This window comes from Hyalella azteca, unplaced genomic scaffold (assembly GCF_000764305.2).
Source record: "Hyalella azteca isolate HAZT.00-mixed unplaced genomic scaffold, Hazt_2.0.2 contig6871, whole genome shotgun sequence".
NCBI classification, from domain to species: domain Eukaryota; kingdom Metazoa; phylum Arthropoda; class Malacostraca; order Amphipoda; family Hyalellidae; genus Hyalella; species Hyalella azteca.
In genome coordinates this window covers 134,032-147,723 of record NW_025937012.1, presented here as the reverse complement: position 1 = coordinate 147,723, position 13,692 = coordinate 134,032, and the positions used below count along the sequence as shown (strand labels likewise).

The 13,692-nt window shown below is 40.7% G+C and overlaps 1 protein-coding gene and 1 long non-coding RNA gene across 2 annotated transcripts in view; both read right to left on the bottom strand.

The window, feature by feature from the left end:
* Positions 1–13,692, bottom strand: part of LOC108671451 — a 59,771-nt gene that overhangs the window by 26,295 nt on the left and 19,784 nt on the right. The window lies entirely within an intron of this gene.
* LOC108671462 lies at positions 2,019–4,179 on the bottom strand. Its single transcript, XR_001930812.2, has 3 exons — positions 4,022–4,179; positions 3,383–3,574; positions 2,019–2,890 (listed from the first exon to the last, which is right to left on the bottom strand). It is a non-coding gene; the product is annotated as an uncharacterized LOC108671462 (long non-coding RNA).

Genomic DNA, 13,692 nt, shown 5'->3' with positions numbered 1-13,692 from the left:
CCTTTTGTGAATCTGTATGTAAACTTGTGTGAGGAGTGGAAATTATTGGTGCTAGAGAACATCGGTCAATACTAAGCTTGACACAAAGGCTGTAGACCGAGTGCAGAGTAGCATAACGTGTACCCGAGTCAAGGAACAAGCCGAGGGAGTGATTGATGTTCTATGAGATGGAGGAGCGCGCGCCACGTCCGGAACTGACCAGGGCCCTTACTTTAAAAAAAAAGTTAAGAGATCGTAAGTTCATCAGCCAATCATTGACGGCCTTTCAAGCAAAATCCACCAATCATAGACCAGAAAATAGTGCGTAAGTACTCACGTTCACTTAGCGAATTTTGAAAGTATGGCCCCTGAGATGATCAAGGAACATCGCAAGTACAACTGCAGATGCCAATTAGGGAACGGATCTTCATCGACTGGCGAGAAGAAAAAGTATATAAGATTGAGCTTAAAGCGACATAGCTATCGAATTCTTCGTAATTTAGTTGCAGATTATAAAGCAGAGCGGGGCAGAAAAAACTTGCATGGATGTTCATCAGGAGCCAGCCAAGTAAGAATGTTGGGTCAGGGTGACATGAGTAGCATCGAACAATGCTCGATTTCTAAAGACACATCGAACTTATCGTTGGTCGTAGTGTACAAAGTGATGTTAGGAAGATTCAATGACTAATATTACGATCATAAGGTGAACGAATCTCAGCTTAGATGGTGAGAAGAACTCAAACTACTATCATGAATAATCTATTTGATTTATGGGGAAAAAGATTGAAGTAGACAAATAATTAGAGGCACAAATAATATATTTTAATAATGTAAAAAACGCAAAAAGAATATTTCCATAAATACCTCGAAAGACGGTAAATACGTACGACTATTAAAGTGTTTTTGGCATGAATACCGTCAAAGTAAGCACATTACTGACAAGCAAGGACATCGATGTTCAAGTAATACATGACCACAACTGCAGGTCTCATTGCACAAAGAAGCCAGTCGGTATATATATATTAAGCAGCTTAAGTCTGAATTATTATGGCGACACGAGTGCATGAGTCACAGAACAACTGTCCCGTGCTCCGTGGCACCTGCCCAGTATAAAGAATAGATTCTGCTGCAGCGTCAGCAGCAAAAAGATGCTTAGGCACACGTGTCGCTTACAAGGAGTACCAATTATAAACTCTCAGTCCTCTAATCTAGCAGCTAATTTAAAATACTTCCACTTGAAATTGCGAAATACTTGCATACTCGTCATTGTCAAGGCTGAAATGAAGTTGTCTCTGTGCGCGAGTACAATTATTGGGGTTAGCGATGATTATATACAAGATAGATGGAAGGTCGAATATGACGGGCATAATACATTTGTGCGATCCAAATTGATGCACACCAATAGTGAAGGTGCATGCGACAATAGACAGTCTTGATAGAAATATAAGAATAACCAAAACAATGTATTGGAGTTTAATCATAGTCAGGTGAGGGCCAGAAGGTTGCAGGAGGACCAACACGCCCGTGAGAACTGCTTGTGACCTGCACGTACTCTTCTACCTGACAGGGGAATCGTGGCAGCAACACAAGGAAGCGAGCAACTACTACGAGTCAGCCAACTTATTAGTCCAGCATTTGCATATAATCAACGCGTGTATATTTGCGGGTCAAAAAATGTACTTGCATACGACAGAGAAACCTAAGCCATGTGAAGCATACCCAGTCAGAAATCGCCGCAGTCTGGAAGCCAGCCGCGGGTGAACTTGCCTGCGCCAACGCTCGCCCCAGCGCAACGCCAGGGTGTTCAACAGCGCAGGAATGTCCACAGCAGCGCAATATTGTGGCAGCGCTTCTCGGCCTGAAAAGGGCCTGCAGCCGCAGTCAGTCTGTCCTACCGCGAGCGACCAGGCCGGCAGGCACTGCCAGCTTCCGCGCTATCGCGAAGGTGGTTGCCGCGATTGGCGGGACCGTTGCGCAAAATTCCCGCGGCCAGAGGTGGCCGAACGTGAATTTCGAGCAAAAAAAAAATCCCTACGCCCTCCACTATATATATAGCTCCTCTACTTTGTGGAGCTATATATAATTGTGGAGGGCATGGGGAATTATGTAACAACGAACACATACAAAATTATAAAGCGAATTTTAATGCAGTCATTCTGAGATATGAAGTAGGAACAAGTATAACAAATTATGACAGAAATAAAAAGATTTACATGTTCGGGCCGTTTATTAGAAGTTTAGAACCTCAAGTGCATATAAACATTCAAATTACAAAACATTTTTGGAGTAAAACGTAAAGCCTTACACATGGAGTTTAAGCAGTCGACAAACATAAATTAAGAAATCTATTCCAAAACTGTTATAACTATATTTTAGAACAATACACGATTACGTACGATAATGTAGCCCCTTCATTATTTTCAAAATATACATACAAGCTTATTCCTGGTTTTTACAAGGCGTCAGCTAGAGGATAACATCATCTCGTATAAATTGTAAATGATACGCACCACCATACTTGAGAATCTAACTTAGTAATCAGTAGTCAAATACGTGAAGTGGAACTCTAAACTAGTTTGAAATTTCTAAAATAAGTACTTCAGTACTCAATGCATGAAACTCGTCATCTCAGAACGGAAATTGATAATAGTTGAAAAGTTAATTTCAAGGGGAAATAGTATACAAAAGCACCATACTAAATGCAACTGCACGCATGACACACCATGATAACTTGAATGTTTTCTGAGTGGGTCGGTGATGCGTTGTGGCTGTTTCCGTTAATCCAGCAAGTTTCATCGAACAAGCTCTGGTTTTAAGCGCGAAGTTTTCGCGGCGGCTTTCCACTGCATGCTGAGGTAAACGTCGACACAGCTGGACACGTAGACTAGGCACAGCAGTTGGCTAGACTCCCCTGAAGAATAAAAGTGTATCAGCTTGTTTCCTGGATAGAAGTTAAGTAAGAAAACACTTCTATGCAAATAGATGACATGAAGATATTTTCTATGAATGCATTTGGTACATGAAGGAAACTCATACTTCAAATTTATGTAAGAACTTCGATCAAAAAGTTCAAATAATACTAATAGAAAATAACTCCAGTAATGCCGGTTATAAATTGACAGAAATATCTCGGCATTTGCCCTAAAAAATATTCCTTTTGTATCTTTTGTACAACTTGCGCCTGGCAAAATGCTACCTGCGATGCATCGTTTTCTGACATCTGTATAATTAGTGCCTTGAAGATAGCGTCGTCTTTGAACATGTACGAGCAAGCACCTTAGTTAGGTCGTGTGACAATGGGAGTATGGTACAGCATCCGCCATGCTGCACGCAGCGCAACTAGGAAAAAGTCCCTTCATCATGAAGTAGAGATGCAAACTTAGGCGTCCATTTGATTTCTCACCTCTATTAACAATCATCATGTGGTGCAAAAAGCAGAAATTTGACAGCATATCAGCCATCATGTCCCTCCTGCACCCGATATCGATGCAGTCAATGCCGTGAAACTTGAGAGACTGTTCACCCGATTCCTCTCGGACCTCGACTGCTTCGCGGGCTAAGTTATAGTCGGGTTTAGGCTGCATTCAACATTTGCCTGCAACAAAATGGATTCCATCAGTTTTGATCAGTGAACCTGTAACCAGTAATACGAGCTTACAGACGTGCTAAGTTTAACTGACTGTCATCTCGAAATTCTCGATTAGTTTAAAAATATCAGCTAATTTAATACAGAAAAATGTAGGCTTCTCGAATTTTTTACGGTGGCACATTTATACATAACTCCGAGACAAAAAGTTCATTTCAGATCATAATCATAACGTTTAACTAGAATTGAGTGGATTGACAACGGATTCAATAGGCAAGCGTGCCTTTCGATAGCAATACAATAAGTTAGGCTGGAGATGATTCCTTGAACGAGAAGCAATGTTTCACGACTTGCAGACTGCAGTAACCAAAATTTCCACTTGATAGTTGCACATGAGATCTTAAACCGGATGAAAATGTAAATACATTAAATTTTGACGTTTTATCTGTTCCTTACCTCCAATATTTATCCAAAATTAACCGAATTCGGGTCGTGTGCACTGCACCACACGTACATTCTAGGTACTTCCCGGCCACACCACTGTATAGAGCGGAGACTAGTTAGACTACTGCGCATGCGTTGCAGTGTTCGCTGTCGCGCATGCGCAGTAGCCTGGCATTTACCGTTTGCGTTCATTTAGTATTTCTATTATTTCGTATTATATTTACTAATATAATACGAATATATTAATATTTATATTATATTTACTTTCAGAGTATATACCGATTTCGCGTTTTTCATCGAATTTATGTCAATAAACTGAATACACACAATACTGGATGGAACTAGTTCCACAAATACTGGCGACATGGATTCGCTGTAGTATAGAATAGAATAGAATAGAACTGTCGAAAAAAATGTAGAAATAAAAAATCATGTAAACCTCATAATTTATAATTTTAGAGAAATTAAATAAGTGAATAATTCAATCAGTTTCTTCCGGTACAAGCTCCATATTGAGGTTCATGCCTAGAAGGTTCTTTCAATATTCCTCCGCCTTCCTCACCCTTCACCCCCTTCCTCTCCCTGCCTCCTCAAAGCTTGAACCGTTACCGCCGGCATATTCGACGTAGGCCGCGGCAGAGGTACGGCCAGTTGCCTGCCGCAGCTTTTGCCGACCGAGGCCTCGCGCTGTTCGTGGCAGATGAGGCCATATCATCGCTAGCCTGCTTGGGCGCGAGGTGAAGTCGGCAACAACGGCCTAGATTTGCGCGTTTGCGAACGTCCCTGCGGCGAACGGCCGCAATGACTGCGAGAATTTCGAACTGGGTAACATGGCACAAAAATCGTATCATTCAATGATATGAGTTTTATGTGGTATGATAAAGTTGATGAGACCTGCAATAATGCAAGGTATCTCCTTTCATTCAATTACAAGAGTTTTATGTGGTTTAATAACGATGAAGAGACATGTAATAATGCATGTCTCTTCAAATGTCACAGGTAAAAAAATTTCCAATTCTGATAGAATTGCAGCTCAGGTTATGGCTCAATCGTGGCTAGGAAAGGTTGAGGCGTTTGTTCAATCATGATGAAAATTATTCCGTAAAAAATATGACGTGTTCCATTAGAGCGCGCACGAGGTTCTCAACACTACAACGAAACTGGGTTCAAAACAAATCACGCGAATTGCATCTAATTTCGCGAAAAGTGAAACGTCTGGAAAAAATTTTCTCGAGATTGGGACAGAAATATGACTATGTTCATGTTGAAACAAATAGCCCAAATCACGATATAAACGTGATTCCATCGCAAGACCTAACTTAAACACATTTTTTATTTGTCATATGATATACACTTCTACTGCATAACTGAGTTGACGGTGTAATTCGTGCTACGAGAGGAGCTGTAGACTAGAATGCAGCCTTGCTAGCAACTACAGTCTTGATTGACAGCAAACTCGAATGTATTCAACCAGAAATGTGAACTTGAGCATCCAAGATTTCGCAAGTGCCCCAGACACTACAACTGGCACATTCGGCTTGTACACATCCGGTGTACACGATTACAGAAGATGTACCAACTCAGCCCAGCTAACAGAACTTAGTATCCTGGACAAGCAGGGACTGGCCGAAGTCAAGTCTGGTAATCGGGATTCTTGTGCAATATATGGCGATGAAACATTAAAAAAAACTAAAAACGGCCTCCAAGTCTAATGTGTGGCCGCGAACGGAACGAATATGGTCGCGAGCAAGAAAAAAAGGCGCAACAGAGTGAATTATGACAATAAATTAAATTGCTGATGATCTCATTCTGATACTGATGAACTGATAAAAGATAAATCTGATAAATTATTGATGAACTCAATCTGATCCTGATGAACTGATAAAAGATAAATCTGATAAATTACTGATGAAGTCAATCAATTAATGATGAAATCATTTTCGCGGCCCACAAAAACTTTTTTTAATGAGATGGAGAATTGTGCAATGCATTTCGATTACTATAACCAAAAAAATCCGATTACATTTACAGGTCATCGTCAGAGCAACAATTGTAATACTAAGTTGGTTCGAATTTTGCTTACGCCTTGAGGCGTAATTACCGATAAAGAATTTTACCGCGAAGCATGGTCTTAAGTCTGGAATCTTGTAATGGCTGTCCAGACAATGCATAACAGTAGCCTTGGTGAGGTGAACCCAATGCGGGACACCTTTCACCGGACCATGGCTACCCACAAGCATTTGTTCCGTGACCGTCCATAAGCTGCCCCAGACATTGATAAGATATACACAATTAAACATACCCTTAGATAACGTGGCTGTGAAAAACTCAAATTCAGACCCAGAAGATTGGCACCAATAGAAGCGAGTGCCATTTCAATTTCAAAATTTAGTTATTTCGTAGAGAATAATTGCCTTAATTGGTCATTGATTTGGATTGACAGTCACAACTTATTTGTGACTTGAATGTTATACAGAACTAACAGGTAAGCCCGGCATTGTCGATAAATTTTCCTTGCAAGTTGAGATTCCGTTTATTAATAACCCCGCCGTATCGAAGCTACGGTAATTAAAGTATGAAGCGTTCAAATCTGAATTCGGTATGGGACTGCCTTTATAGTCATGTTTTGGAAATTTAGAAGAAACTCCAACCCTTTTCTTTTTGAGTAAATTTGGCATTTTCCAAATTGAGATACAACTCATTAATTATCAAATCTAGCTTCCTCTCCATTATTCACTATCCCATGATCTCACAAATAGAAATAAATTTTTTAACCAGGTAATATCCTAGCAATATTTGTATCGTAGATACGTAGATAAATGTATATCAGCCGTTATACATTTCCGACGTCATGCTTCAAACAAAAACTCTTCCACAAACATACCATATATGCATCATTATATATAATTAATAGACTTTAAGAGGCGCAGAATCGCTCATGAATAAGCCGAATATATTTATTACTCTTCTTGACACTGCGAACCACACAACAAAACTAATCACAACGAAATGATTCAGTAAGAAATTGTACAAATAAAAATATGTAGGAATAATGCTCGTAGTACCAGGTTTGAGTTCATAGTTTATGATTATGATCTTTACGACAGTCATCAAGGGAAATGTTAACCACCATCAATTGCTTTAATGAATTTCATTAGAGAAAAATAACTGGTCGACGCATTAGCATCAGCGGGTCGTTAGCAATGACCTAAATTGAATCCACATCAACACAAAAATATGTACAACAGCCCATACAAAGTAATCATATTTGCATAATTGATAACGTTAACTTGAAAGACGAAAGGTTCTCTCGATCTAATCGACCTCTTAACGCGGAAAAGTCAATAACATGTAAAATTCAGCGAAGACAAGTAATTTAACTGTAATTTGTTGTCCACATAATAACATCCATGATGCAACAATGATAGCCATATATAGGAAACATCGCGCGGACTCAAAATCAATTAAAAACACGTTCCGATAGTCTATGATCTGCGAATAAAAATACAAATCAAAATGAACGTTTTTGAAAACGCTTGATTTTTTCAGAATAAATCATGTCACATAAACTTCTGAATCAAGTTAACAATGCATTCACTTGACATTTCTTTCTCGTGAATTTTCCCGATAATTTCTTTCTCGTGAATTTCATTCAATTTTCTCGTGAATTTTCCCAGTATTTATAGTAATATTGTTAATTCACTGGCAGGACCACTGCGGAAACTCGACCAGAGGCACACCAAACGCGCACCCTCCACGACGGCTAGACCAGCACTGAAGTGTTCGTACTTCGTCAGGGGCAGATTTTGGTTCAGCTCGCATTGGCACAACAGCCAGCATTCCAGCAGCATTTCGAGGGCACGTTAGCGGCAGCGGCGATGGTCAGCGCAGGAAAGACGTGGAGGAAGTTCAGCGAGGCGTGACGCACTCACTCAATTTTGTACTCAGGGTCAAACCATTTTCTTCCAGGCAGACTTTAAAAAGAATGAGAGGCTTTCATATTCTCAAGGAGGGAGAAACCAGCGATCAGTGGCAGAGTAAACTATTATGAAATGCTTAGGAAACACCATGAAAATATTTAAAATTAGTCTTACGTACTAAAATCATTTTCAGGCACCTATTGCTTTTTAGTGAAATAACCTCAGAATATTTTGTTCCGATTATAGGTGAGCTGCAGAAATTTAGAAGGAAACAATGCGAACAAGCAAATACGGACATTTATTCGCACTTAGCCAGCCATTCGATGAAACAAGAAGAGATGTAAGAAATAACCCTGTACTTGCTTGCTATATCTCCAGCAAGCATTAAACAACACACCGCCACTAGCGGGCGGAGTGAACACGAGTCAAGAACTTGGGTCGCGCGTCAGCGTAGCGGCTACAGCAGCGAAGTCGTGTATACGACGTACGACTCGCGATGCAAGCTTCTCATGACACTCATAAATGACCAAGCACGCAGCATATAAAAGGACAAAGGTAGCATGAGCGAGAGATGAATCTAGAGTCATTTCATACACTCGACAAGAAAACTTGCACATGCAAAATTTATTTACAATCCAACACGACCCGAGATCAGCCACACAGAGTTTACTAAAGCCTAGATTATTGGTGTAATTCGGCAGAAGCTTGTCTTTTATGCAAGTTTGATTAAAGACCGGAGCATGCTTTCTATTAATTAATATCTTCTTATTCGTTTTTTCAACGAGTCGAACAATTTTTTTTACGTAAAAAGCATGCTCTGGTCTTTAATCAAACTTGTATAAAACAAAACCTAGGTCCTAGATTGATGAACAAAACTGAGACTTACGGCGATTGAGGTACAAAAAATCCCACAAATCGAATTAAGCGCAATACGATGAACTTGTGCCGTCCGCCTGCGCATCGCAGAAAAAATCAAGGTGACGCAGGAGAGAGCAGGAGTATCGAGACAATTCATATATAACGCTGCCGTCCAATTAGCGACCAACGCACCGGAACGCGATCCGCGATATATATTTGATGGTATAGCCATGAGAGCTCGTACATACGCCCCTTCAGGTCTCGGACACATCGCGGGGCGGGGATAATTAGAGAGTTCAGCGTATATTAGGACGGCGATGACTACTGTCAATAGTAGGTACTTTGCTGGGATGGTAAATGCAATACGTAATGCCGCCTATAATACTGCTAGTGGGTAGCACTTCAATGGAGATTCAAGTGAAATTACCAGTGGCCGCTGATTGGCCACTGGCAGAGCATTAAATAATAAGGACGGTCAGTTCGTCCAGTGGAATATCACAGCGCCTGCGTGTCATTAGCATACCTTTTAGTTTTACTAAGAGAAGCTCAACGCAATTCACAAAATTGCTCTATATTTGTAGCTAACTAAATTTCAGGGGCAAGGTTAACACAATATTCGGAATGGAAACTCGCTTATGAACGAATCATTTTTAATTTGATAAACAAGTGTAGAAATAAAATTACTACATAAATATCTTGATTGGTAAATCGTTTCTCATGGGAAATATTCTACACAAAGCACTTGCTGAAACGTTCACAGAAAATACGTGTGCGTATGAAGCGTGGCAAATATTTTATCCAAATAGTTTAGGCCAAAAATAGGTAAATAGTATAACCCAATTGATTTCAGCATAGATTTGAGGAATGGAAGCTCATGGGACGCCGGGTAATATAGTGATGGCGCTAAAGGTTACGACAGAGCGCGAGTGGAGCGGGTGCCGAGGTGGTGGCGTTGGCTACATTTTATTTTATGCTCGACCGACTCACAAAAGAGAAAAGACCTTCACCTCCGCACTTCGGGATAACGACGCACCGAAGCAAACGAGCGCCCATCCTTTACTAATAGCAATCTCAACTAATTGTTCATGTGCATCAACATTATTCGTTTTCTCCGCGGTCTTGAACTAGAAAACGAAAAATGTCAAGTCACCTAATGAAATAAAATGAAAATCGTTCTACAAAATGAATACGTTCTACAAATGAACAGCATAACCCCAAAAATAAAAATTCATCTCGCGTGTAATATCATAATCACGAAGTATTCTTTGTTCACTCCTCACACCAACAACACAGCAGGTCACCCACGATGAAGAACACTAGATGCCCAACTCAAGGTTTGGCACCAGCACATAAAAATACTTCGTGCAAGTTATATTCTAGGCGAGAATGCGATGATCACAATTTTTGAATAACCTTGTGCTGTAATCGATTATTAGCGCATTTTCTCATTTATGGAAAAAAGGCGCTATTGTGCTCGTCATGTCCGTCAGTCCGTCCGTCCGTGACGGATGGACGGATGTGAGAAAATGCGCTATCTGTCAGTCACTTCAGAGAGTGCTGATCTAATTTTTATTACATACATTTTTTCGTGAGTCTGATGTGAACGTGGCACACTTGTCAAGGAAGAAACACAACAAATGAAATGAAAGCGACGCTGAACTGCGGCGCGAGCTAGGCAGGGCAGGCCGGGTGACAGCTAGGGGACAGCGACGTCAGGAGACGTCTCGGACAAATTTACGGCCGGACCCGCGGCCGGTCTCGCGGCCGCCGGACTCCAAACATAGAAAAAACCTAGCCAATCAACGAAAACCTGGCAGGTTAGGTCCAGTTAGGAACAGGTTCCATTAAAAACTCAAAAAACCAAGAAAACCCCATAAAAACACAAAGAAAACCTTCCGGCCGCGGTTCCGGCCGTAAATTTGTCCGAGACCTCGTCAGGAGCCGATCACTGGCACCGATATGGCAGTCCTTAATTGCTCGCCTCTTGTGGGCGCCAACAGGGCACGGCAAGGAGAGAGATGGAACACTCACATCACATTCAAGTTTGTGAGTGTTAAATGTTTGTGGTCCATTACGACGTAACTATCATCAAGTATCACACTATAGTCGCTTTAGAGCAGAAATTTCAAATATTTAGAAGCCATGTCAAGATAAGAATGCTTCTTTTCGGTAATAAATACATTACCAATCAGTTTCTTTAACTAAAAATAAAGTGAATGTGATGGAAATACACTTCCAACGACGACCTTGGTGACCACGTGCGTACGGCATGACCTGACAGCCCCAACTTGCGAAAAAATTCAATTTAGAATTAGGAATTAAAGTTTCAGTCACTTCACTCAGTGAACTCTGGCCGATAGCTAAACAAAGAAACCGCACTGACGGCTTTGAAAGAAAACTCGGGAATGTTTTCCTCGTTGCACAGCTGTAAAGCAAGGGGTCATCAGCCAACAATAGAATTAAAGGAGTAACTTGAGCAGGAAGTTCTGTGGCACCCCGCAAGCTTCATCTGCCAGGTATACGGCCATCACAAGCGGTCTCCTAGCTTGCAGTTCACACTAACTTTAATGCACGACAGTTAAACGCCACTGCTGGTGATAAATGCAATTATGTGATAAATGCAGCTAATTATTCAAGATATCCCAGATTTATTAAAACTGTGAGTTAAATTGTTAACTTGATGAAGTAATAGACTCAGAGAACATAAACACGAACTTTTATATCTGACCATAACTAAAAGTTTCAGGTAATTTTCAATAGCACACTTTGGCAAGATTGACCAACCAAACGCATCTTCGAATAAAGCGATCAATTGAGTCGGTGCAATGTAGAAGTGATAATAAAGGCCAAGGAGGACGGATTGCGTAGTAAAACCTGCCGCAAGAGGGCATGTTCTGAACGCAAGGCAGCTCCAGAGTGTGGCGTGACACTCTAGGTCGAGCACAAGTGAACACTAGTATGTCTGGCCTTGGGCCACATTCTCAACAATATTTACTCCGATCTCGAGCTCAACGAGTACCGTGAATATATAGTACTTAAGTTCAGTGATTGACAGAAACATGCGTAAAATCACCAGAAATTAGCCATTTGGTTTGCATGGCCAAAATGGCAGTCAACTCTTCTGACCCTCGTGGCAACTACCTGCAAGGTCGTGTCGTGATCCTCAGCTGAAATTCATCAGAAACCATTATTGATTACTGGCGTTGGTAATGGTCATTTGTCGACCTAATGACTACAAAAAGGGAAGAAAGACATTACCACTGTTGAGGAATTGGTCTTTTGACCAAAAAAATAGCGGATATCCCAACAACATAGGGAATTGAAAGATCGAGGCGTGGATCGAAGGTTAATTACTACGAAGTGGAGTTTTACGCCTGAGGCTAGTGGATAAGCTCCCGTTACCTCCAAAGACAGCCATCCCTGAACTAGATTGCGGTGTGAATTTTATGAATAATATTGCCGTCAATAAAATTTGGATATACGGGCGGGTTTGATAATCCTATAGGACTAATGTGGAGAAGAACCTGATTAGATATGTTACACCCTTCGCCTTCATAAAGCTATTAACATAGATACCGATCATACAGCGTTAGTGCTCAACATCTTAAGACTTAAGCTATCGAGCACCCCTTGGAGGTTCTCGGTTGTTATCGCGTCTCTCAATAGTCAACAAGCGTACCACTATTATATCATATTGCCCGCAATACGTTATCCTAGTAGCAGCTTATCTTATTTAATGCGTTAATAATCAAGAACGCATGGCTTAAGTACCTATTGTATTTGAATCTAGCGGTGGGCCGCTGGGACCTGATGAGAGGCAGGTTGCAAAATTTTTTTCGTCGTTGCCATAGTATTTGAGTGATGCAATGAAAATTGTTTAGTATTTAAAAATAACTAAAAATCGCTCATGACCTCGACTATGTTTGAGTAAAACCTGGAAGAACGTGTCGTACCACAAGAGCCACCCGAGGTAGGATTTACCAATGGAGGAATAAAAAAGTACCGCGTCGCATTGGCGATGAAGCAAAAGGAAGGATCGAAGAATACTGCTTACTGGACAGCGTATAGTACACCAATCAAGGTGTTATTTTAGGTATGAAGTGGAAATGTGATTTTAAGTATGAAGTTTAATAAGAAAATAAATTAATTTTACATTGGTTTTCAAAACAGGAGCCAAATGGAAGTTCAATGCTAAATGTGCGTTAAAGCGAGCCTCTCTTCAAAAAGCAAACTAAAGTTTCAAAATTATCAACTGAATTTAGAAAAGCGGAATCGGGATGACTCAACACGGGAATCGACATGGCGCAATTCTCGAATAGCAAGGATTAATTATTAATCCCAGGCAACCACTGGCTAACATGCTAGTATATAATGATACCATTTTAAATAATAGTTGTGACTCATGATGATCTCTACTATGGCTAAGGCATCTGATATGATGATACGCAAGACAAATGCAATTATTATCACTTGTTTTCTTCAACGCTTTACCAAAAAACAGAATAATCTGTCTAGAAAATGAACGATATCGAGTTATATGCGCGCACAATCCGTGCTCGCATAATGAGCACAAACATCAGCTGAGGGGCAGGTGGTTTAGCGCCCTAGCAATAGACTGCAGTCCTGCCAGAAAACTTACAATTGCCTGTACGTAGAAAACGGTCATTAGAGAATATTTTTGCGGACCACTGCTTTAAGATTAACGTTTGGCCAAAGCTATTCATTCTGCGGCATTTCTTACGACGCCCGACCATACTTTCAAAACTCGCTAAGTGAACGTAAGTACTTACGCTCTATTTTCTTGTCTAGATTGGTGGATTTTGCTTGAAAAGCCATAAATGATTGGCCGATGAACTTACGATCTCTTTTACTACTTTTTTTGAAAGTATAGGCCACCGGGCCTAT